This window comes from Passer domesticus, chromosome 15, assembly GCF_036417665.1.
Source record: "Passer domesticus isolate bPasDom1 chromosome 15, bPasDom1.hap1, whole genome shotgun sequence".
NCBI lineage: Eukaryota > Metazoa > Chordata > Aves > Passeriformes > Passeridae > Passer > Passer domesticus.
The window spans coordinates 12,029,696-12,053,804 of record NC_087488.1 but is presented as its reverse complement, the minus strand read 5'-3'; the positions used below and the strand labels follow the sequence as shown (position 1 = coordinate 12,053,804).

The following is a 24,109-nucleotide window of genomic DNA, read 5'->3' as shown; positions in this document are numbered from 1 at the left end:
AGCCTTGCTCTGTTAACTATATTTTACTTATCATTCCACCCACAGGGTCTGCAGGTGACAGATGCCCCTCTGCTTCCTTGGATTGTAGTAGTGGAAATGACAGCACGTTTTAAAGGCTTGGTTAAAGAGAATAAAAAAAAAAATCTCAGTCCACATACTATGCATTATAAATAGACCGTCTGGTTTTTAAATTGAAAAACAGCAATAATCACTGCTAAGAGCCTGCTGAACAAAACTAGCCTTATTACCACTGGGACAAATTCATACTTACCAAAAGAACACAAGTATTTTTAAGCTGCTCTTGAGCTCCCTAAGTTGCTAATGCCTTGCTGCTTCCCCTCACGGAGGTCCCTGGGAGCAGAGCCCCAGCAGGGACACGTGGGCAGGGCAGAGTGGGGGCAATGCTTTCAGCTGTGGGCAAGAGGGAGGAAGGGCATTTGGAGCAGCTTTGCCAGGCTGCAAAGAGAGATGCCGTCAGTTTTTTTTAGCTGCACTCTTTTCCTCTAACTGCTCTTTTATGGCAGGGAGGCCTGGAGAAACGTGGGTGGAGGAACCTGGGTGGAGGTGAGGGGCAGGCGTGGGACAGGCTGTGTTCCAAGGGGCACAGCCACTCAGGCAAGGCTGCATTCCCACAGCTTTTAAAGGGCATGGTGTGCCCAGAGCCCCCCAGCACAGCACAGCTGCTGTCCCTGGGAAGGCGCTGCTGAGAGGTGGAGGAATGGTCCAGGGCAGGCAGGTGTGTGAGCTGCAGGGATTCTTGGGTTTGGATTGTCCAGGGGGATCACAGAGATAACCACCACAGCTGTGACACTGCTGATGGCAAGGTCAGAGCGTGGGCAGTGAGTGCACTGAGGGAGGTGCAGGGATGGGATCCCCAGATCTGCCTCTTCTCCCCTTCTTTACCAGAACAGGTGACCAGGGCAGGGACATGGGCCTGCAGAAGCTGCCATGGGGAGCAGGGTGCATCTCAGTGGGATGAAGGGCATTGCTGCCAGGCCTCAGGGCTGTCCTGAGGGTGCAGGACAGGCTGAGTTCTCACACAGCATAGGAAAGGAAAATTAAAACAGCCCCACGCCAAGGTCCTGAGATCTTCCTTTCCTCACTTCCCAGGCCATAATACAGTGAGATCACTGGAAGCTGGCTGCTAAATCTCATCTGTCCTGTACTTTGGGAACACTGAGGTACCACAGAAGTCATCAACAAGCTGCCAAGGTGGCTGCCAACCCAGAGCCAGGAGCATGGCTCGAGCAGGTGGAGGGCTGGAGCTGGTGGAGGTAACACTCTTTCATCTGGGTTTTGGCCCCTGAATCAGAGGGCTGGACAGCATCAGCCACCACTGATCTGGAGCCAGCTTCTGGATGACTGCAGAAGAAGCTCTCCCTCGCTGGAGCCCTGCCTGGGCTCTGTTTCAGGCACAGCTGCCAGCAGGCTCATGCAGTTGGCCTGTCCTGTGCAATGATCAGCACAAGTGATGTGGGACTGAGAGCGTGCCACAGCCCTGGCCACAGCAGCAGCTACCCTGAGCAGAGCTCTGGGGCAGCCATACCCTGGGGATGGGGCTGTGTGGGTCTTCTCTCTGCTGGAGCCTGGCTGTGGCCACTGGGGAGGAAGCACAGACTTGTGGGGCTGATCTACCAAGTGATGCTGACTGCTCCATGTTGCAAGTTGTCTCTGAGTGCAGCATTCAGCATTCAAATTTTCCAGAGAAATAAGAAAGGTGCAGCCTTGGAAGGTGGAGGAGAAAGGAAAGGAACAATTTAATAATTAATATATTATGTAGACATGTCATGCCTCTTGCCTGATGGCATGGATTAATATCCCTAAATCAAGAGGAAGGAACTGTTTTTAATGCTGGAGATGGATGCTGGTCCTCAGAAAATTGCTAAGGGGGCATTAATGAGGAGAGACATCTGGGAATGGCTCCAGGTGCATTGGCTGCATGCACAGGGAATGCTGCAGTACTGCTGTCAGCTAAAAATTATTCCTGTGGACACGTGTGGTCCATGAGGACAATAGATGGGGACCACAGGTCCCCATGTGGAGGTGTTGGTCAAATTTAGGAGGAAGGTGGACAATCCCTTGGTTCTGTGTTCCACAAGGCAGCTCCTTCCCTTCTCTTGCACACCAGGAATGTTGCCCTCATCCTTTGACTTTGCTCAGCAAGAAGGTCCACACAGTCCAAGTGATGGGACAGACTCAGCCTGTGGAAGCCAGGAGCCAAAGCTGCAGTGAGACGTGCCATCACATCCACCCTGCCCCTGCTGGGCATGCAGTCACCAGAGACAGGAGCCAGTGTCACCTCACAGCCACCAGCACTGCCATACACAGAGCACGGGGAGTGGCACCTCTTCCTGCTGCTCCATGAAGCACTGGATCAAGATTGTCCTTTGGGGCTAGGAGGAGCTCTGAGGTTACATGGAGGGGACAGAGGGCAGAGGCTCAAAGCATGGAGCATCTCTCTGCTTCTGGAGCCCACCCTGAGAGTGGCTGCTGGGTGTCTGGGCAAGATGCAGTTATCCTGTTGGATGAGCACAAGCCCTAAAGCACTGATCAGGGATGACCTCCTTGGGATCTTTCCCTTTCAGCAGCACCAGGCCCCTCCCAGGACTTCAGAGGGGTGTTAAACCCAGGGAAAATGGCACAGTGAGACCTTTCACATCCCCAGGAGGGCTCTGTGTGGTGGGGGCTGCTATCAGGAAAAGGGGGGGTCCCTGCTGCTGTCAGTGCTTTTTCCTCAGTTGAGGGCATTGAGTGCCAGGATTTCGTTAATCACATTTTATGTGCATTTTAAAAACCCCAGAAATCTTCACTTTTTAAGAGCATCTGCTCCTCTCCCACCCACCCTGTAATCTGGCAGGGGCTGCCTCTCATGCCTGCTCTGTCCCTGCCCTCCCTGGGACCACCTCCTGCCACCTGCACTGACCCACTTCAGGCATCACCTTTGCAGCCCAGCGGCACAGCCGGGGGCAGAGGCTGGATTCACAGAGTAAATCTGCAGAGCCAGGGAGCCAGCCAGGGCTGGGGGAGCAGGAACAGGCTCAGGAGGCAGAGCAGGAACAGCCTCTCCAGGAGAGAGAGAGACACCCACGGCCATGTAGCATGTGGAGAGGTGAGAAACCTGCCAGGGAGAAGCCTGGGAGCAAAGGATGCTAAGAAAGCATCCAGTCACAGTATGAGTGGATTGGAGGGGAAAAGGGGAAAGAAAACAAGGCAGGAAGGAGGTGAGCAAGGGAAGGGCATGGCAGAGAGGGGCACAGAGCAGTGGGAGGGAAGCTCACCAGGCAGGGAAGGCCCTGCACAGCACAGCTGCTGCTTTTCAGGCTGCACTGCAAGGGAAAGCTGTGATATGGCAGAGAGCTTGGTCCCAGCACGGGGGGAATCTGCCACCCCAGAGGGCTGGAGCAGGACTGGGGGGTAGGGAAGTTGCTGGCTTGGAGGATCTTGAGGGGTGCTGGGACTGAGCTGTAGAGAGGGAAAGGAGACATGGAGGAGGCTGAGTATTAAGAGATGCCTCAGCATTTCTGGGTTTATTCAAAAGGAACACTTGTTCCTGCAAGGTTCACCTCATGTGATGAAGCAGTCCCAACTTCTGACAGCAAAGAAGCAGCAGCTGCTGTGCCAGGGTCCCGGCAGAGGGTTGGAAACCCCAACATGAGATCCAGGGAGCTGCTACAAGCAAATCCATGTAGCAACATCAGAAAGCCATGCTGGGGCTGAGCTCACAGGCAGACAAGCTTAGCCCTCAGAGAGCAGGGAATTGCTGTCTGTCTGTGTCTCCCTCTGTTTTCCCTGATTTTATTGTGTTTTGTTTAATTGAATCACACACACACATGCACATAAAGCCCCAACTTGTGGTGTAAAGTCTGTGAGGAAATGAGCAGCAAATGAACGTTCCAGGAGGAGCGATGCTGAGCAAACACATGACACGGCACGAGCTGTGAGCAGGAGCAGAAACTGCCAGAGAGGGAAGAGGGAGCTGCAAAAAGGATTCTCCTAGGGGAAACGGAGCCCAAGGAAAGCAGAACGAGGGAAGGAGGAAAACCTGAGAGGAGAAGTGAGAGGACAGCACAGGTGATGCTGGTGGTTCCTGTGGTCACTGCACCCAAACTCTCACTGATCCCTGTGTGGAGCAGTTCAGAGCACTGGGAGAGAAAGCTCACACAGCTTGTGGCCAGGGGATGGCTGGGCTCAAGGGACATGGCTCAAACTCCATCACTGCTCCAGGGCTCCCCTGCCCAAATATGAGCAAAACACTCCTCTGGACCAGTACCCAAGTCCACCAGGACCCCTGTCATGACCAGCTCAGCCTCTCTCCTCTGGCGTGGCACTCCATCCCTCCCTCAGCTCTCAGCTCAGCCAGGACACCCTTCCCCTTCCTCTTGTCCCATCTGGTGTACCTGCAGCTCCACACAAGGTGCTCATCCTCAGGAGAATACTGGACACTGAGGAATGATGGACATGTGGGGTGGGACCATGATATGCTAGGGGATGTGCCCCAGCACTTCCCAGGCTCCTCATCCCCACAGAGCTGCACACCAGTGGCACCATCCAAACCCTGGACGAGCAGTGCAACCCTCAGCAGCCTGGACCACAGTGCAGAGGGCAGGGACACACAGGGGGAGGAGCAGGATAAAGGGATGTCTGTGCTGACAGGCAGCTCTCTTGCCTCTCCTCACCTCCCAGCTCACCCCACTCACAAGGGGCTGGGAGGCAGCACAGCACTGATCAGCCACTCCCCAAGATGAGGGGCTCTTCAGTACTGGAGAAGTGCAGGGTTAAAGGATTCTGATTATCCTGCCCAGGCTCACTGTGACAGGCTTCACATGTGTTCAGTCACAACCAGATATGAAGCCACTCTGAAAACCAAGACATTTATTCAAAGGAGCAGCAGCATTGCACACACATCTGCCTGTGTAAAGGAGAACTTCAAAAAGGCTGACAGTCACAGAGCCCAGCAGTAACCTTTGGCTAATTAGCTGTCTTGATTTTCTTGCCATTTATTTTTATACTTCTTGGGCTCTGAAATGCATTTACTGTAATGTCAGAAAGGCCATGGTAAATATAAAGCTTTCTAGCAATAAGTATATCCACCCCACTGAGCTTTTGGGACTGACAGCTCCAGCTTGGCGTGGGCCAGGTGGAGTGACAAAGCTTTGCAGAGGTTTTTGTCTTGCACAGGATTTACTGAGACTGTGCTGGTGGAAATGATAAAGGCACCTGGGGCAAAGCAGGAATGAGCATGGAGCAGAGAGCACAGGGCACCTGTAATGGTGCTTTCCTGAGGTCAAACCACAAAGGAGCAGACAAGACAGAGGGGTGAAGATGTCTGCAGGATGCAAAGCCATGAGCCAGCTCGCCAAGGAGAGGTGAGGTCAGGAAAAGCAGGCAGCCAGAAAGGTGGGAGTGATGCTGAACCTGCAGAGACAAGCAGGGGGGACCCCATTCTAAGCATTAAGGAAATCACCAAAGGGAGCTGCACTGCCTGTAGAAGCCACAGAGCTTTCCTGCCCCTGGAGAGAGGAGAAAAAGGCCTGGAAAGATGCTTTGGTTAGATCTCAGTCAACAAGGGATTTTCAAGTCCCAATTGGGTGGAAGATCACAGTGCCTCTTGAAGCAGGGCACTGCTCCCCACCCCAGCTGTGCTTGAAGTAAGTCTGCACTGCAGGTGTCACTGCACAGTGCCACAGACACTCCGTGAGCCCTGTCAGAGGGTTTGTGACTCTCTGAGGCACCCAGGGCTTCCTTAACAAAGCCAGCCCCTCCATTCCTGGCTGCTCCATCCCAGCAGCTCCTGCACCCCACAGCCCTGCAGGGCAGCGCTGCTGAATGCCAAGGCCAAGCTGCTGGGGCTAAGTGAGGGTGTGCACAGCCTGGGATGCTCCTGCTTCTCTCTCAGGGACATGCAGCCCACTCTTGCAGGGCAAGGCTCCTGCCCTGGGCTGGGCACAGACCTGGGACCAGGCTGAGCTGCCCTGTGAGGAAACACCAACAGCTTCATTATCTCTGCACTGTGATCTCCAGAACAAACCACTCAGTATGTGGCTCTCCCTGGCCTGTGCACAGAGAAGATCAGTGAGAAGAAAACAGAGGAGACCAATGCATTAATGATCAGAAATGAAGCAATGCTCCTCTGCCCCCAGATCTAGCAAGGAGGGTTCTGAGTCCCTGCAGATGGGTGGCAGGCACCCAGCACTTCAAACAGCCTCCCCTCCTTGGCTGCTGCTCCTCCTGCCTGGCTGGGTGTCAGTCCCAGGACTGCCCTGGGTACCAGCTGGGAGAACTCAGTGCCAATTAAAAACCAGGCTCTTGTATCCTTTGAACTGCAGTGAAACAAAACCTGTGAATTGAAACATTGCCTTTTTTTCCCCCAAATGATGTCAGGAGTTGAGGAGACAGAACAGTGCTGAGTGCAATTGCTGTTGAAAGCTGCTGGCTGTTTCCATGTGCTGCTTGAACTCCACCAGGGCAGCTGTGCTGGAGTTGGTAACTGCAAACCTTTTATTTTAAGGGTCAAATCATTATAGAGTCACTCGGGGAAGTCAATAGGAGGTTTACCTTTGACTCATCTATGTAAAATCAACAAGAAATTCCCAACTGATCACAGTGATAAACAGTTCCTTCTCCAATCCCAAGCATCCCTTCTACAAGTCAAACTCATATTTTCATTTTTAAACCCATTCTTCCACTTAGAGCTTGTGCTGCCTGATCAGAACCAAAATGTCTCAGATGGCTGTGCTGGCCTTTGGGACTAACTTGGGACTCACAAAAACCACCAGGTTTGTGAGCAGAGCAAGGCACTGCTGTACCCACAGTCCTAAAAGCACCCACAGGCTGATGGTGAGCAGCAAGCACTGAAGGTTTCAGTGACAGGGAAGGAGTTATTACATTGCTCAAAAAGAATGGGACAGACATGCAGCACCAAGACTCAGCCCTTTTATTGCCCATTTTCAGCCCTATCAGCCCTTTTATTGCCCATTTTCCTCGGACAGATGTGTGTGATGCCTGTGTAATCCCAGCCCTCTGGCCTGGCCAGAGCCAGGGCATGGTGCAGAGATCTTTTATTTCATTCAGGCAGGGAGGGTCCTGAGCTCGTAGGTCATGCATATAGGGCTGCATATACATTATTAAAGCCCTCCACATGACAGCTGCTGGCTGTATCTACAGCCTCTCTCTGAGTCACGGCTGCGTAAAGCTCCTTGGCAGACCTGGAGGATGAGAGATGTGGTAAAATCCCAAACATGAGTATTGCATCAAAGGTTCTGTGGTTATCAGAGCACAAATAACATCTCCCTCGCAATTTCAGGGGCAGGAGTAGTGTAAGGGTTGTCTAACCACCCTCCTGGAGCACAGGGTCCATACCAGGGGCCCAGTGTGTCAGGGCCAGCCCGAGATGCTCCATGGGGTGCAGTGAGGTGGTCTGTCCCTGCTGCTGGCAGAGGAGCTGGGGAAATCAGCAAGGAGCTGGTGGGTGGACTTGAGTGGGATTTCTCCTGCACGGAGAGCTCAGCAGCCCTGCACACATTCCTGGCAGTGTCAGTCACTCTTGGTTTAGCTGACATGCAGGACAGCCTCATGTGGGACTTTCAGAGGGTGCTGCACACCAATGGTGGGAGATTGCCCCATGTGCCTTCACCTGAGGCACTGTGCAGTGCAAAATGAAGAGGGGTGGCTGGGACAGTCTCCTCTCTCCCAGCGATCTTTTTTTTTTTTCATTACCATCTTTCTTATTCTCCCCAGGCCTTTCACCTGCTCTGGAGCTGCTGCTGCCTCAGCCACCCAAGAAGGGTGAAGGATACCTGATGGACACAACAGCCACTTCCAACAGCAGGTACCCTGCTCTGCCACAGGCATTCATTTACAGACACTATTCCAACCAACCCTTGAGGCTGGGCAGGAGGTTTTCCACCCATATTTTGCTGGAGCTCTGCTCTGGGGGATAGCTGTGGCCCCAGGAATCAGCACTGGGCTCCAAGGCAGGAGGACCTGCATGGGGAAAAGACCCCACTCTGGGAACAGACAAGAAGCAAGACATCAGGGAGGATCACTGTTTCCATTGTGGGTTTTCTAGCAGAGAGAACTCTGCTCCTTCTAACTCCATCTCTCTGCAGAGTCAGTGACTCCTCCACTATGTATTACATTTTATTCTGCAAGTGCAAAGCAATTTCCATTGAGGGTAGGGACAGTGAAGCACAGGGAAAGAGGAGAATAATATCTCATCTTTCTTTAATCCCCACCATCCCAAAGGATCCTGGTGCCCTTTGCTTTACTTTCTATATGTATGCACAGTTAATTAGCATTACCACAGAACTGCAGGTATTCTCAGGCTTAGTAGAGGGAATATCTTGTAATAGAAGGGTAAGCAAATTGTTTCTGCTGTTTCCATTACAGCCAACTTTGATTATCCAGGGTAATGGGATAACAGGCACAAAGCAAAAACATGGATAACATGAGACCTATGCAAATTAAGCTGGGGTGGGGGGGAATGTGATGCTGAGAATAATGAAGGAAAGAAAGGTCAGTGATACTGATTAAGGAGCATGGAGATCCCTGTGTTAGCACTGCCTTAAGCTCACAAATCCATACACAATGGTACCTGGGCATGGTGGTTATGGAGCAAATCTATAGGGTCTGTCACTGTGAGAGGGAAGCAGAGGCATCCCCTGCACAGCAAAGGCAAGCTGCAGCAGAGGGAGGCGAATTGCATTAATGCTGAGCATTTCAAAGCCTCTCTGTGAGGGATTTGTCATTAAAATGAATAAGATTTGGGCACTCAACCCACCTCCTCCCTACATGAGCAGGAAGAAGCCCAATTTAAAGGTCAGCATCTTAATGGTTTTCGCTGCGTATATACCAGGATAATTCCTCTCCAAACAGAAATCCAGCACCTCCTTGGCAGTGCTTGAAGGAGCACAAGAGCATCCCTAGCTGAGGAGGTACAGGAGTACAGACAGATACAGCTTCTATGTTAGAAGAAGCTCCAACTTCATCTCCTTGCAATGCAGCCCAGGAGGAGGAAAAGGAGCAGCACTGGAATTCCTCTGTAGTTCCTCATCTCAGCAAAGACCGGATTCACTCCACTCTGTCAAAGGGGATGTTCAAATCCTTGGCACCAATATCGTGGAGGCAGCTCCAAAAAATCTCTGGCGGTGGGTGGATAAAAAGGGCACCAGTGGAGATGAGACAGAAAGAAGAGAGGGTGGAATCTTAGAGGAAGAACCTTCTTAATAGGTTTTATTGATTTAACCCAAAGAGAGAACAGTAGGGGGAAATATATGCCATTTAAATGTAAACCAGCAATAAAAATAATCATTAGAGTCATAATCTCAATCTGTTAGCATTTTATGTAGAAAATATCTTAGTGGGAAATATTTTCTGAGTAAACTGTTTGCATTTACTTAGTATGAAGGAGCCTCTTAAATATAACTCAATCATTATCATGGACTTTTTTTGCAGGGGTTGTTATCACTACTCAGCTCTTGCAAGTCCTTGATGATTTCACAGCCCCTGTAGAGCCTGACTTGGAGAAGCTGCTGACCCACCCCAGCTGGGATCTCCTGTCCATATCCGTGTGGATGTTCCTGTTTCCATACTGTAAATATCTGTGGGTTTCAATGGCAGCTGGAAATCATCACTCTCCACCCAAACGGTGATGTGACTTTGTCACTGGCCAAGAAGGCTGCATCCCTTGCCCAGATCTTGTGAGCTTTAATTGAGGAAAAGTAACCAGAGCATGTTTCCAGGCCCTGCACACTCCAGAAGAAGTGAGAACCACCTGACCATCTCTTTTAGCTTTCTCTCTTGTAAAAGAAATAGAAAATGAGGGGTTTCCCTTTGCAGAGGAGCTGCAGGGCTGGCAATGAAGATGCAGGGCAGGAAGCCCTTTCCTGGTGCAGGAGGGGACATTGGATGTGCCCACCTGTGTCTCAGAAGGAGTTTTCTGGTCAGTTGTCTTGTCCCCAAGAGCAGTCCCCGTGGGGACACAGCCCTGCCCACGTGCAGCTGCCCAGGGGAGGTCACTGTCCCTGTGCCTCCCACGCCATGTGCATCTCAGCCGCACAGAAAGGGATAAATACCCTCTTCTGCCTGGGGACACCTTTTAATCTTCTTGCTAGATTTTCATACACTAGTCCAGACTCCCAGCTGGGCCAGGCATGATCTCATTTAGCATCCCATGCACAGAGGCAGCTAAACCAAGGCTGCTGTTTTATGCCATGCACTGGTAGGGGCTGGGGATGCTCTCACTGATGCCACTGGGGGTTCTCACCCCCCTGCAGCAGCCAGACCTTACCCCAGAGGGAAGAACATCCCATGGAGGCAGACACCTGGACCAGCATCCCCAGTGGGATGGGGGATGACAGCAGACAGTGCTGGGAAGCTCATCAGCCCCTTGCAGAGCTGCTGGTGCCAGGACATTTGTGGGCAGCAGGTGCCAGAGCAGCAGCTCTCCAGGGGCCAGCCAGGGTTCCACACCAGCAGCTACCACTGGCAGAAGCCACTGCAGCTCCTGGAGTGGGTCTGGCCCAGTGTGCCCAGCTTGGGGAGCAGGTCTGGCCCAGTGTGCCCAGCCTGGGGAGCAGGTCTGGCCCCTGATGCCCTGCTCATCACCAGATCTCCACACTCACAGTGGCCCTCACGCTGTGTGGGTAATTCAGGCTCGCAGGGGGGTTATTAAAATCCATTCAAAGCTAATGTCAGCCAGTTCAGTGTTAATGTCAGTGGCTGAGAGGCACAGCAGGAGTGGGTGGAGAAGGGCTTTGATTTCCCCACTCGAATTTCCAAGCAGGGTGGGCTTGGCAGGCAGTGATGGGGAATGGGGAGCGGTGGTGGATGGAGGGTGCAGTGCCACATGTCACACAGCAGACAGGTGGGACTCGCAGCTTAATCCCAGCAGCCAAACATTTCACTCCATGCTTTGCTTGACAGCATCTCTCCCTGGCTGGCCATTTCAGAGGCATGTTATCTGCCAGGATCCCAGCAGGTGAGTCTGCCTGAGCAATCAGCTCTGCACAGAGGCTGGGAAGGGGCTGTTGGTGTTGCTCCATCAGGTATTTCAGGTGGATTGGGCATCTCACCCAGGTGCTTCCCACCAGGTGCATTTGGAGGTTCAAACCACATGCCCCATCTTCTGCACTGACTGAGCCCCCAAACCTGATGGGGTTGAAAGCAGGACTGGTGTTTGCTCACGTTGGTCGGGTGAGTCCAAGCCATCCCCTGGATTTTGAAAAAATCCGGGTAATTTCAGGATGTGGCCAGCATCGTGCAGGCTCAGATAAGAGTAATCAGAGCTCCGGGCCGTAAGCCGATTCCTTGCATATGACAGGAAGGAATTAGCCCCTTCTCTCCACCCTCCCAGCAGCGTCTGCACACATGGGCACACACCTGGCAGGGGGCTGAGCCACGGGACACGTGTGTCCCTGTGCTGGCCGGGGACAGGGTGACAAGGATCCTGTGCAAAAGGGGCACCAACAGCAGAGGAAATCTGCTCCAACCATCGTTCACTGGGCAGGTGTTGCCCCTCAACCTCCTTGCACTGGCACAGCAGTGCTGGCAACCCCCAGGTCTCCTTCCCACGCAGTCCTGCCCTGGTTCTCCCCTGGTTTCAGCATGTTTGCAGCAGGGATTCCTCCACCTTGGCTGGGAAATGCATTGCAGTCTCTTAATAGCTCATCCTGTCTGGAAGCTTTTCCTCGTGTGTAAATACAATGTGTATAACAGTGGCCTCATTTCGCACTATGGGAGTGCATCAGACACAGCTAAAGGTACTGAGGATGGCTCAAATGGTCCACATTTAACATTTGGTTATGTAGGCTGAATATTTCAGTGAGTTTTTAGGTTAGAAGGTGCTGTAAATGGAGTCTGACCTCCTAGACAGTGACTTTTACCCAGGGATTTAAATCAAGTCTGACCATTAAGCTTCATCTTTCTGACAGATAAAAATTAGTCCGGTTCATAAGCAAGGAGGAAAGCTGCTGAAGGCAGACTGGTCACAAGCCACAAGATCAAAGTGTTGAACAGCATCTCTGCAGGGCAGCAGGTCCTGCCTGCCTGATGATACAGACACAAACCAGGTTATTTTGCTTTAGTTTGTCTGATTTGTGAAATGCGGGTAACAAGCAGTTCTGAGGTCAAAGCCAGTGTTCAAAAGCAATATTTGATGCTGCTGTTTTCACCTAGAAAATAGCTGCTGTTCAAAAACCAACAAAATTAGGGAAAAGTGAAACTCTAGTGGTTGCCAGCAATCGGCCAGATGGGTCAGTGAGGTGGTTTAGGGTGCAGGACGATTGGGATGTGTGGCACTAGCAGACCCAAGTCCCATCCTGTGTCCCTGGGAGAGGGGCCACAGGGGTGGGAAGGAGTTGCATCTCCCTGCAGCTGGCATCTCGTGCCACGTGGCAGGTTACCAAGCAGCTGAGAGCGGGAGATGGTTTCTTTTGCCAGTTTTCTAATTTATCTAATGAGCAAGAAAATAAATCAAGCTGACAGTCACCCAGGTGGTTTTGGGCCTCAGCTCCTCACAGCCCCCTTGTTCTCCCAGCCCATTTTATAACAGGGTTACAACCCGAGGACACTGCACTGCCTCCTGCTATAATCTTTTCTTTACCAACGTCACTTAGCAGATGGAGTCATTTAGATGTGCTCACGTTTAAATGAGTGGCTTGCCCTGGAAGGGACAGAGCTGGGGCTGCTGGCAAGGTTTTTGGGATCGTTAGCCTAGAAAATGCTTAGCAGGGGAAGCAGTTGGCAGGCAGATTTCACGGACATGGCACTGCTGTCCTCTGCCAGCAAAATTACAAGGCTGAAATCCTGGAGCTGGATGGGGCCAAAGCGTTCACAGCAAACAATTTAATTGATGAATGAAGTGAATTGCCCAGGAGACGGGTTTTAGTCATCTGCATGAAGCTGCTTGGAGAAGGGTTTGCACAGTGGGGTGTGGCCTGGGATGGGCTGGCTGGGGCTCCCCATGGTGGGCACCTTCACCAGAGCCCCCTGGGCACCTCCTCCCTGGCAGAGCAGCCCAGTGCTGTGAGCCTGGCTACCTCCAGGCTTGCCAATCCAAGGTACTTACAGTTGACACTGCTCCTAAGCCCTCGTGGCTGGACCAGTGATGGGACCATGCAGAATATCTCAGCACTTAATGTTGAAAACAGGGCCAGCACTATGCAAGGAAGAACAGCACCAATCCAAACAGCAAAAGCTACTTTTAAGCTCCTGCAAGAAATTCCATAGCAGTCTCAGAGGTCTCTCCTCTCTAGCTGCCTGACCTCCTGCACAAGGCTACCTCCATAAGCTCCTTTCATTTTGTCTAATAAAGTAAACCAGTTCTCCAGCTCTTCCAAGGAGAATAGGCATAAAAATGTACATTGAGATGAATGCTTACAACCCTTGAAAATACCTCTTGCTTGTGAAAAGGCTTCTGAGGAATGAATAGAAGGGACAGTGATTACCAGAAAAGGAGGAAATATTGTTCATGCTGCCTGGGAAGCATTTGACCCAGCCCTTGCAAAGGCTGGGGAGAAAAGGAGGAAGAAGGGAGAGAGCTGAGACACTAATGGCAATCGTTGCTCTGTTGGGAGCAATATCTCACAATGTCCACGGAGATCAATCCCAAATTATTCAGCCTAATAGTTCTCGAAACAAACTCTAATTCTGCTCCTTTGTGGCAGGCATGAAGCTTTCTCTGCAAGGCCCATTTTACATCTTAGGTAACTGAGTGCTGGATGGTGTAACACTCCATTGTGAAATCCCTGCAGGAGCCTTTGATGCCAGCATCTTCCAGAAGAGATGCAGAGCTTATCAGCTCAAATAACACAACTGTCTTTTATCCTGTGTGTCCCAAGCCTGCTGTTTTGGCACTTATATTTGTAATTCATTGCCTGGCTCTGGGTCTGGATCCATCTGGACAGGCAAACTGTCTATCTGTCTGCATTGCTGAGATATTTGTGTCTGCCCCAAGGGACCTGAGCACCTAAGCTCTGCTTATCTTCATTGATGCTTAGGTTCCTAATTGGTTAAAAGTCATTTTGGAAAGGTGGTCTTAAGGGCTGTAGGCTTGTAGATGCTTTCAAAATGACTTCCCCCAGGCCAGGCTGTCCATCTTTCCCTGGGACTGTATCCCTGGTCTGGTCTGGCTTCCAGACATGCCCGTGTGCCTCCAGCTCTGCTGTCCCTCCCTTGCAGATCAGTGCCAGCCCACAGACCTGCTTGCCTTTCACCAGCACTACATTTTCTTCAAAAAAGGACAAATGAGGTGGAAGAAGAAAAGGTGAAAACATGATAATAGCTGTGGGAAAAGGCCGCTGCTAAAGATTTGACAATGCTGGAAATAGAGGCTCAGAGAAAAGTTTTTCTCCAAAAATTATTCTTTTCAATCTCAACAGCACACTGAAGAGAAGTTAAGGCACACTTTTTAGCACCTTTTGTACTCAAATTCGAAATTCACCTGTCTAACCAAGCAATAACAGAAATAATCTTTTTTTTATCCAGCTGCACATTTTGCTACAGAAATTTGTTTCCATTAAGCTATTCCCTTTTGTCCTCTTAGAAAGCATCTTTTAAATAATAACAGTGTAAAAAAAAAAATTACACACTACCCAAAAAACTCAACCCTGTCAACCGTGCACTTTTATACAAAAGTTATCTCCTTCTTTCAATGGATTGATGAAAACCCTTTTCATAATGTCAAGGTGGATATGAGGAAGAGAGAAAATTTCAAGGTGCCCGGCAGAGCTAGTCATTTAAACAGGGAACATGGGGCAAAATCTGGTCTTAGAAAAGTGAGCTACAGCTCCAACATGAACCCAATATTCTTTTTCTGCTTTGTAAAACACAATTTTGTAGAAGCTGGGTTGGAGGCACACACTGCACTTCTCATCTGCAGGGGAGAAATAATGTGCTTTTTCTTTATTCCCTAAATCTCAGGAGAAGAATGTGAATTTGATCTTTAAAAAAATAAAAATTAAATAAGCAACCACAGTAAGTCTCACTGCTGCCACGCTTTCAGGAGTGCAGCAGCTCAGTCGCTCAGGGATTCCCCAGGAAGGTCAGCACTGGGAGAAGAGCCCCACCAGGAACCCCCTAAGATCAGCAGTGTGAGGAACACAACCCTGGCTCGCTGTTGTGTCTGCATCACTCTCTCTCCTGCTGGGAATGAGTGCCACCAGGCTCCTTTCCCAGCACTCAGCCCCCTCCAGCAAAACCTGCTCCATCCCTGCTGCCTCTCCCCCACAGGCAGCTACTCCTCTCGCTCCAGAGATGCCACCCTCACCTCTGAGCCTGTGTGTCACTGCTGGTCCCAGCCGCGGTCCTGAATGTCTCCTAGTTGTTGTCCTCAGGGGCTGGGAGGCACACTGGGCACGGCATTCGGGGTCCCACGAGGTGGTCAGCAAGCCCAGTATTCAAACTGCAAGGATAAAAGAGAAAGCATAAGAGGGAGTTTCAACAAAGAGGATAAAAGATTGACTGATGGCTTGATTAATACCAAGCCATCCCAGGGACAGAAGAGCTGCTTAAGCCATGGATCGAACACAGAGACACAGGGACCAGAGGTGAAGGGGAAGAAGACCACAGGGAGGTCCAAATGAGAGTAGCTGCTCAACAGAGTAACTAAAAGGGAAAAGAAATCCACTTGCCAATGGATTTGGGACTGTGAGAAATGCTGGAAGGGAACCTGGGACTGAAGCAAAAAGAATGGGACAAATGCCAGACAGGGATGGAAAAAGATGCAGGAAAAGAGAGCTCTGGGCATGCCCAGGGCAGATGGCAAAACATCAATGCAGAGCTCCTGGAGGAGTGAGGAGCCACTGCCCCCACCAGCACCAGCCACCCAGCATGTGCAGGTTTTGATAAGTTTGATAATCCTTGTTACACCTGAAGATCGGCCTCATAAATGTATTTTGATATCTTAAGTGTGATTTTATTGCTCTCAGTGGTCGGTTCCCACACCTTCACTGTTTTTCTATTATTTTTGGATGCCTGGCTGGCCAGGGCTCTCTCTGCTTCCCACTGCTGTCAGCTCCTGCTCTGAGATGCCAAACAACCAGTACAGCAAGAAGAAGTGACACTGAGGGTAACAATACTCATCTTTGTGATATCCAGTGTCTTGTTTTATTATCATCTACACAGTAACAATAATAGCAATATCGGTGACAACCATTTTGTTACTCCTCCTGTTAGTAATATTCAGACATGACCTAAGAGGTATTTCAGAAAGACAACACAAATCCGGTGCAAGATCCAGGAGAATGGGGCAGTTAATTAAATGTCAGAGTGATGGACAGAGCTGGGACAAGCCTGGAACAATATCAGAGAGCTGGACAACCTCTGGCAAGCACAGGGAGATGGATGGATCTGGGACACGTCCCAGACCTCTCCCCCAGCAGACGCAGAACCCTCCTACCCCCCACATCATTAAACACAACATCGCTCCCTCCCTGTCACTGCTTCATTGACTTATGCAGGTGAGGAAATTTCCTGGGGAAAGCTGCCTTCCAAGCCATGTCACTGATCACAGCCTGATCCAGTGACATTTTTATACCTCCAAATTGTGCAAAGAAAATAAAGAGCCCCATTGAAAATGACAGTGTCTTAGAAGTGTGTTTTACCAGCGTTATGTGTGAACTCACAGCAGGTAGGGGTTTATTTTGCAAAAGATTTCTTGTCATTTTTCCAAACTAGACATTCATAAGAGAGGCAGGTGGTGGCCAGGGAATATGGAGAGAGAATGGCAGCCGGAGGGTGTTCCAAAACTCCAAGAATATTAGAGAACAAAAGGAAGCCTGTGACAGATACTGGGCAATCTGTAAGTCATCAGAAAGAGTTCAGAGCATAATAGACTAATCAATCAGGCAGACAAGGGTGAAGTGTCATGGGGAGGCAATAGGTAGTTGGAGGTCAGTTATGAAATATAATCTCTAAATTGGAAGGAGAAGAGCAGTAGCACAAGAACAATGACAGGTGTTTGAATGCAGGTAAGTGAACGTTGGATTGGTGATTTCCAGGAGAGTGAATGTGGGATGGGAATATTATGGGGGTAAGGAAAAATAACCTGATATTTTAGAGACAGGCACATATTCTGTGAAGTGAAAGGCTGAGCTGGAGAGACTTTAAAGTACTGTTCCATTTCAGAAAATGCTGCTGGAAGACAGACAGTGGGGCTCCCTGGTGCTCGTTCCTCTGGGTTTCCAGACAAACCTTGTCAGGTTAGAAGCAAAACAAAAGAAAGTGATGCTCTTCCTAAGCATAAGTCCTGCAAATAACAGCTGGGATCTGAAAGCCAAGCCAGACCCTGTCTAGCTGGTGCTTTCTCATCAGCATGAGTAATCTCTAATCTAGTTAGCTGAGATGCAGGGAAGTTGCACGCTGCCACGCATGAGAAGATGGGGATTCTGCAGGTGAATTTAATTACTCCTTCCACAGAGAAAGTGGGAGTCAATAAGGCACCACTCACCCTCCATTAGCTAACTGGGCTGCACAGCCAGCATCATTTACTGCTCTTTCTAAGCTCAGGGGGAGCAGCCCTGTTGCACCCAAAGAAAAGCTTGACTTAATGTGAAGTAATTTTACCAACACTCTTCTGACCTTAACTGCACATTGCAAAGTTGTCACACAGTCCTTCTAAGAACAGTTAGACCCAAGCAATTAGAGCTGAATGAACAATTCCTAATGAATAATCGTTTGGCAAACTTCACCTCATTTTGTGCTCACAAAACATTCACACACGGATTGCAAAGTCCTCACGTTTCTTTGTCAATGGATATAACTTGCTGGTTTTTTCCATTGAGCAAATAGCAACGTAACAGTTCATTGAAAAATCTGCAGTCAAGCACAGGCTGTGTGGATGGGTTATGCCAGACATGTGGTGCTGTTCCTCCAGTGCTTCCATTGGGTGAGGAATCACAGCAGCTCCAAGGAATGTGAATCAGGACTCTTACCCCTCTTGTTTGAAATTCCCTTTTGCCAAATGTGTCACTTCTGGAGCACATTTACTGAGCCATGAATATGGGCAGTGTGGGAAGGGAGCCAGCTGTGGTCCCTCTGTAACTGATGGAGAGAGCCAGGTATTGCCAAAGCCACTGGAGAGCTATTCACCAGGGACACACTGGAGACCCTGGAGACCTTAAGAGATGAGCCTGACTCCCTTAAACCCTTAAAACCACCTGCTTAACCGTGAGAAAGGGGCACAGGTGAGCAGCCCAGGAGGTGGGAGCACTGGTGAGGCTGGACCAAGGCTGGCAGCTGACCTGCTGGCGGCTGAAGAAGCTGAGAACAAAGTGTGCTGCAACACCCGGGGGGATAAGGGACAGTGGAGCAATAACTCAGGCTCTCAAAGCAGAGCATATTAGGAGATCAATGGGACAGACGTTAGACCAAAGGAGCAAACTCCAGAGAGACAGGAGCAATTCTTTTCCTCCTCCTTCTCCCTTGTTGCTAAGGATTTTTTCTTCCCATTTAATACCATCCTCATTGTTTTTAAATGAACAGCAAAGCCAGTGGGTTCCACGTGGCATTAGCAATGTGTTTGTGAAAGGGAGAACGACTGGCTCCTAGCAGGATTTGATAAAAGCCTCTCCAAGTTCTGAGTGATTTACAGCTGGAGAAAACAAACACGGACTGATACAAATGCAGAGAGAGGCAGAGCCAGCACTGACATCCAGGTACACTCAATTACCAATTCATCAGCCCAAGTGAACTTGAAGGGCTTTTCAAACTCCACATGGCTCTAAATTAAAGGAAATATTTAGATGGATAGCATTCTGCAGTGGGGGAGAAGAAGACTAATTTGCTGATCTTCAGCTCAGGAGCCCTGGCCTTTCATGGGCAAAGGGCCACAGGAAAGGGGTGCAGGTGGCAGCTCCCACTCCCCACATGGGAGCAGGGAATGCAACAAACATCAGGATGATGTTCACACACTGTTGCAAAGCTGTCAGTGCACAGCTTTCTCTGTCTCCTCACTGTGCCAGTCCCCAAACAGAATTTTTTTCCCTGTCTCTAAAAACTTTGCTTTTACCTGCCCTGGAGGTAATAATGGAAAAGCTGTGAAAATAACCAATTTTTTGGTTCATTGGTTGAACTAAAAAAGAAAAAAAAAAAAAGAGGAAAAAAAATCACTGCACAGTGACCCCAAATTGGAATCGTCCAGGCTCTCCACAGCAAAATATATATAAATACATATATATAAAAGATATAGATCTATGGTCAAACAATGGTTTAATTCAATCTGAAACTAACTCATGGGGAATGTCATTTTTTCCTCCATCCCCTGCCCAGAAACCCATTTTTTTTCATGAGAAGAGATGATTTACAGCTCCACGCTCCAGCAGCACTGACACAGCCACAGTGTTTGATATCTTCCCCTGCTCAATGGAGCTCCTCCATGCTGGGGCATGGGGCCCTTCAGTGCTATTCTGATACAAACTCTGGCAGCTGGGGGTAGGAGCAGGAGGATCCCAGCTGTTGAGAGACTGCAGGGAACTCTTTGGTAGTTGTTCATGCAGAAACTGTTTTGATTTCAGTGTCTAATTGATATCTTGGGGAAATCTTTACAAAAGACAGTGCATCCTCCCCAGAGCCCACCTGTGTGTGCTCAGTTGAGGAGCCCCACACTGCTAGTGCTGATGGAGCCCCAAGGCTGTGGGGTTGCCCCTGTTCCCCTGCTCCACATCCTCATCCCACAGGTTTGGAGAGCTGAACCAGCATGGGAGCCCTGGGGCAGCTGGAAGGGTGGGTGCTGAGCTCCACTGCTGCTCAAATTTTTGGCAGAGAGGAGACTTTGGAGAGCTCTGTGCCGTGATGTCTATTCATCAGCAAGGAGAGCTGTGTCAGCTTCCAGCCTCCCTCAGGAGCAGGGACTGCCTGCATCCCTCTGGAAGCCGCCAGCACCATCCCTCCTCCTGCCAGAAGCAGCACCAAGCCCTGAATTTTCCACTGGATCTCAGCCCTCCTCTTTCCTCTGGCCTCCTCCAAAGACAGCAGCCATGGCTCACACGTGCAGCTCCGGGGCTGGCTCTGAACTGCTGAAAAGCACAGCAGGTGTTTTAATTATTCACGTCAAGCGCGCCTTGCTTGCTAACGACTCTCTGAAGCTGTCATAGCTGCACGGGGGGAGCAGAGCCCTGCCAGCAGCTTCCCATGGCCTGGCCTTGGGGCAAAGCTCTGCAAAACAACCAGGATCCAGTGCTGTCACTGAGGGCAGAGGGGGACACTTGGTGAGGAGCACCCTGGCAGATCTGTCCAGAACGAACCTGCCCACCCAGCCCATTGTCCAGCCTCCTGCCTGGCACCTTGCATCCTCCAGGCCAGGGGGATCAGCCAAATGCTTTGCTATTACTTTGAGCTGTTTCCCACACTGACAGATTAGCTCTTGTCACATTTTAAGGGCACTGGAATTACCAAAATGCAAGGAAACTGAGGGGTACTTATACAGCACAGCTGGGTGGTTCAGATGAAGGCACTGGAGGGGATGACACACTTCCTTGCTGCCTTGAGCTGCTCCCAGGGTTTGATGCAAGAAGCTGCTTTGGAAAACAAGCCTTGCCACCCTGCAGCAATGTCTTTATTTGCTTCTTCCTTCCCAGTACCATCAAAAATATTTGCTGCAATAGCGTCACTATTCTCAGAGACATTAGGAAAAGTTCTTTACCCAGAGGGTGTTTGGCACTGGAACAGGCTCCCCAGGGAAGTGGTTGAAGCACCAAGCCTTGGAGAGTTCAAGGAAAGTTTGGATGACTCTCAGGGGTGATTCTTGGGGTTGGTTGTCTTGTGCAGGGCCAGGAGCTGGACTCAATGACCCTTCTGGACCCCTTCCAACTCAGGATATTCTGTGATTCTGAGCCACATCCCTGCTTGGCAGAACAAGCTCAGCTCTCTCAAGGTGAAATATGTGTAGAAAGAATGTTGGTGCCCCACCCACCTGCTTTGGCTGGGAGGAAGATAGCTTGTGTTGAAGGGAGCCAGGTTCACAGAGGCTTTTCTCAGCTCTAGAGGGCAGGTGAGGGGCAGAGACAGGAATCCCACCTGCAGAAGCATCAGGGCTGAATGAAATGTTCCTTCATTTTTACCCCACTGAGTCTCAGTTAAAGGTGAGCTTCCTTTAAGGACCTCAGGATTTCTATCTGAGGTTGATCTGTTTTCTTGGAGGTTCCTCCCAGTTATTTCTCTTATTTCTGATAATTAAGAGGCTCTTCTTCCCTGCCTTTCCTCACCATTGCCTCAAGGTAAATTTGGATGATTTCCAAGAATATTCAGGACCTGCTTTCTCTCTCTTCAAAATGAGCAAGAGCCTCATCATGGTAACCCTGAGCTCCAGGACTCTTCTCTAGCAGAACTCCCCATGGACAAAGCCCGAGAGCAGAGAGGCCCCCACAAAAGCACATACCCTGGCTGAAGAGCCAGGCTCTTCAAGCCTCCTGGACCATCAGAGCCAGCCCCTCTCTTTTTAACCTGCGTGTTTTTTAATGCTAATTCCCACCACATGCCCAATTCGAAGCTCTAATAATGAACAACTGCTTTCTTCCTTTCCTTCTGATTTCATATTCATGAGTCAGGGTTTCCTGGCACTAAACGTAAATGCTAAACGGAAATCGCTGCACAGTGACACGTCTGTGTAGCTTCACTGTCCATTTATTTGCCTTTTCAAAGAGCTGCTGTGTTAAGCAAACATCTCTGCCTGGATCCTATCTGGAGGAGTTTGCCTGGTGCGGCACGGTGCCTGCCGGGGCGGGGGAAGCGCCTCGGTGTGACGGTGTCTCGCAGCTCTGCTTTTGCTCCAGGGTACTTCTTGTACAGCAAGTTGGAGCTCGGCGAATATCTCAACCTTTTCTGGAATATTTTGCCTGAATCTTGGCAGGATGTGTTCTGCTCTGACACAGCGAGGGATGAAGAAGGGAACTCCCTGAGAGAAACACATCCCCTGCTTCAGCATGGACTCCACCGAGGGCTCCTGCAGGCAGCAGTGGGCAGGGGTCTTGGCAGGGGAAGCAAAGAGGCACCTGTAACATCACTGGGCAAATTATTTTTTTCTGGCAACTAGAAAATTTGCATACACATGCAAACAACAAAAAAACAAACCAAAACAAAACAAAATAAACAAACAAAAACCCCAAACATTTCAGGATTCATCCAAGCTACCTGCCATCTTCCAAAACAGAGAGATAAAAGACATCTTGAAAAAAGGAATGTTTTCCACTAACCATATTGGTCAATCTGTTTTCCAAGTATTTTCCTTGAAGACTGCACTTCCTTGTTGAATTCAACTTTTAAAAGAGCAAGGGCAAAAACTAATCTAAAAGCGAAGGTCAAAGGAATTAAATCTTCACATATTTCAAGGTGAGCTGAGATGTTCTCTGCAGAGATGCCAAAGCTGTGTAGTTTCCAAACCTTTTAACCTGTCTGGGATGGAAGCTTTAGGATAACAGAGTGGCACCCTGAAGTCTCCTCTCCACCAGTTCTCCCTGCCCATGGAGTAACACTTCTGCCCACCTCTGCCAGGGAACCCTTCGTCCCCTTGGAGACATCATCATCATCCTCAGCTATCTGCTCTGCAATCAATGGCAACAGGAACCACAGTCCTGGGGCAAGGACAGCCACGTAGGGTCCCTGCTCCCTGGTCTCTGCATGGGAGCACCAGCTGAAGATGGCTTTGCTCTAAGTGCTGGGCTGGAAAGGGGAGCAGCCAATATCCCAGAACCCTGGATTGCTCTGCAGCTTTGCTCCTGCACTGGTCGCCTCCATAGGGCAAGGTGGGCAGTGAGGAACTGCAGAGGTGGACTGGGAACTGGCAGCTCCAGCTCTTTGGTTGTCCAGTGCTGAAAGCTTTCAGTTCTCTCAGCTGTCTCCACTATGGTTTCCTTCTCCAGGGCTCTGTGGATGCTCCTTATGATCTTGGGGCTCTGTTGCCTTCTGCAGTCATCCATTGCCTTTCCCTGTCTGCCTTTCCCCAAACACTTTAACAAATGAGCTCATGGGAAGGCAAGACAGAAGATGAGAGATGAATTTCAGACCATGAGAAATGAACTCACAAATGAGAGTGTTTGCAAGCACCATCTGAAGAGCTGTGCTCCTGCTCATGGAGAACATCATGTGTGGCATGTGTTCAATCAAAGTAATCAATGGGGACCACATTTTGAATATTATCTACATGCAACAGACTCCTTGGGAGGAAATTATGCAGCAATATTTAATGGTGGCAATGGTTCGGCAAGTAATAGAAAGAAATATTCCTCAAAACACCATCAACTTCTCATGGATAACTCCCAGATGGGACTGAGGGTAAAAAAACCTTTCATTAAAAAGCTATTCAGTTATGGTAAAACTGCCATATGTGGCTCACTGAGATTCTGATTGTCAGTGACTTCAGCTAGAAAGCTGCTGTGAAATCAGAAAACTACTTCCCATTTGAACAGGGGGGTGGAAATCAGTCCTTAGGGACCTGAAAGCACAGCTCGATCTCACGCAGCTGAAGGTGTCTTACAGCTGGATGTCTAGGTTAAAGTAATTGTCTAGACTTCTTTTATCATCAGTGAACAGAGAGACGTGCACCAACCCCCAGAGAGTGATTCATTCTTCCTGTCTTAAACATCTATTTTTGGATGGGATGAATTACACACTGGAGGTGTTCAACTTTCTCCACTGACTGTGGAGTCTGGATGATGAACTTGGCCTAGACACTTCACCTTTCTAGTGCTGAAACAGGGAGTGCTCCACCAGACAAAACAACTCAAGTTGTGCCAATAGTGGTGGTAGGTTGGGAGCACTTGGCCAACACCTGAAGTGAACAGGCACAGGAGAAGCAGCTCCCTCAGCAGACAGGAGATGGAGGAGGGGAAATCATCATAAGCATACCCTGGAGTGATCTCAGTATTTAAAAAAGACCTGAGGACATGCTGGTGCCTGATTATCTCATCTAGTTCTTTTATGTCATGCACAAGGTACAGATTACATCCAATTGCTTTTTAAGTGTGACCTGAAAGGTGTAATTGTGCAGTCCTAGGAGGAAAGCAGGGACTGGTCTCTCAGCTACGTGCAGCCTTCCTAAAAGAACAAGCCTTTTACTGAGCTTGGGTTTTCCTGAGATTAGCAATTCCAAACTTCTCCAAACCACCAGTTTATTTCT

At 49.7% G+C, this 24,109-nt stretch overlaps 1 protein-coding gene across 2 annotated transcripts in view; it reads right to left on the bottom strand.

The window, feature by feature from the left end:
• Positions 1-24,109, bottom strand: part of ELFN1 (extracellular leucine rich repeat and fibronectin type III domain containing 1) — a 103,772-nt gene that overhangs the window by 30,738 nt on the left and 48,925 nt on the right. For both annotated transcript variants that reach the window (XM_064390034.1, XM_064390033.1), the window contains exon 3: positions 15,266-15,400. The gene's annotated coding sequence lies outside the window, so the exon portion shown is untranslated. The remainder of the gene's footprint in view (positions 1-15,265; positions 15,401-24,109) is intronic.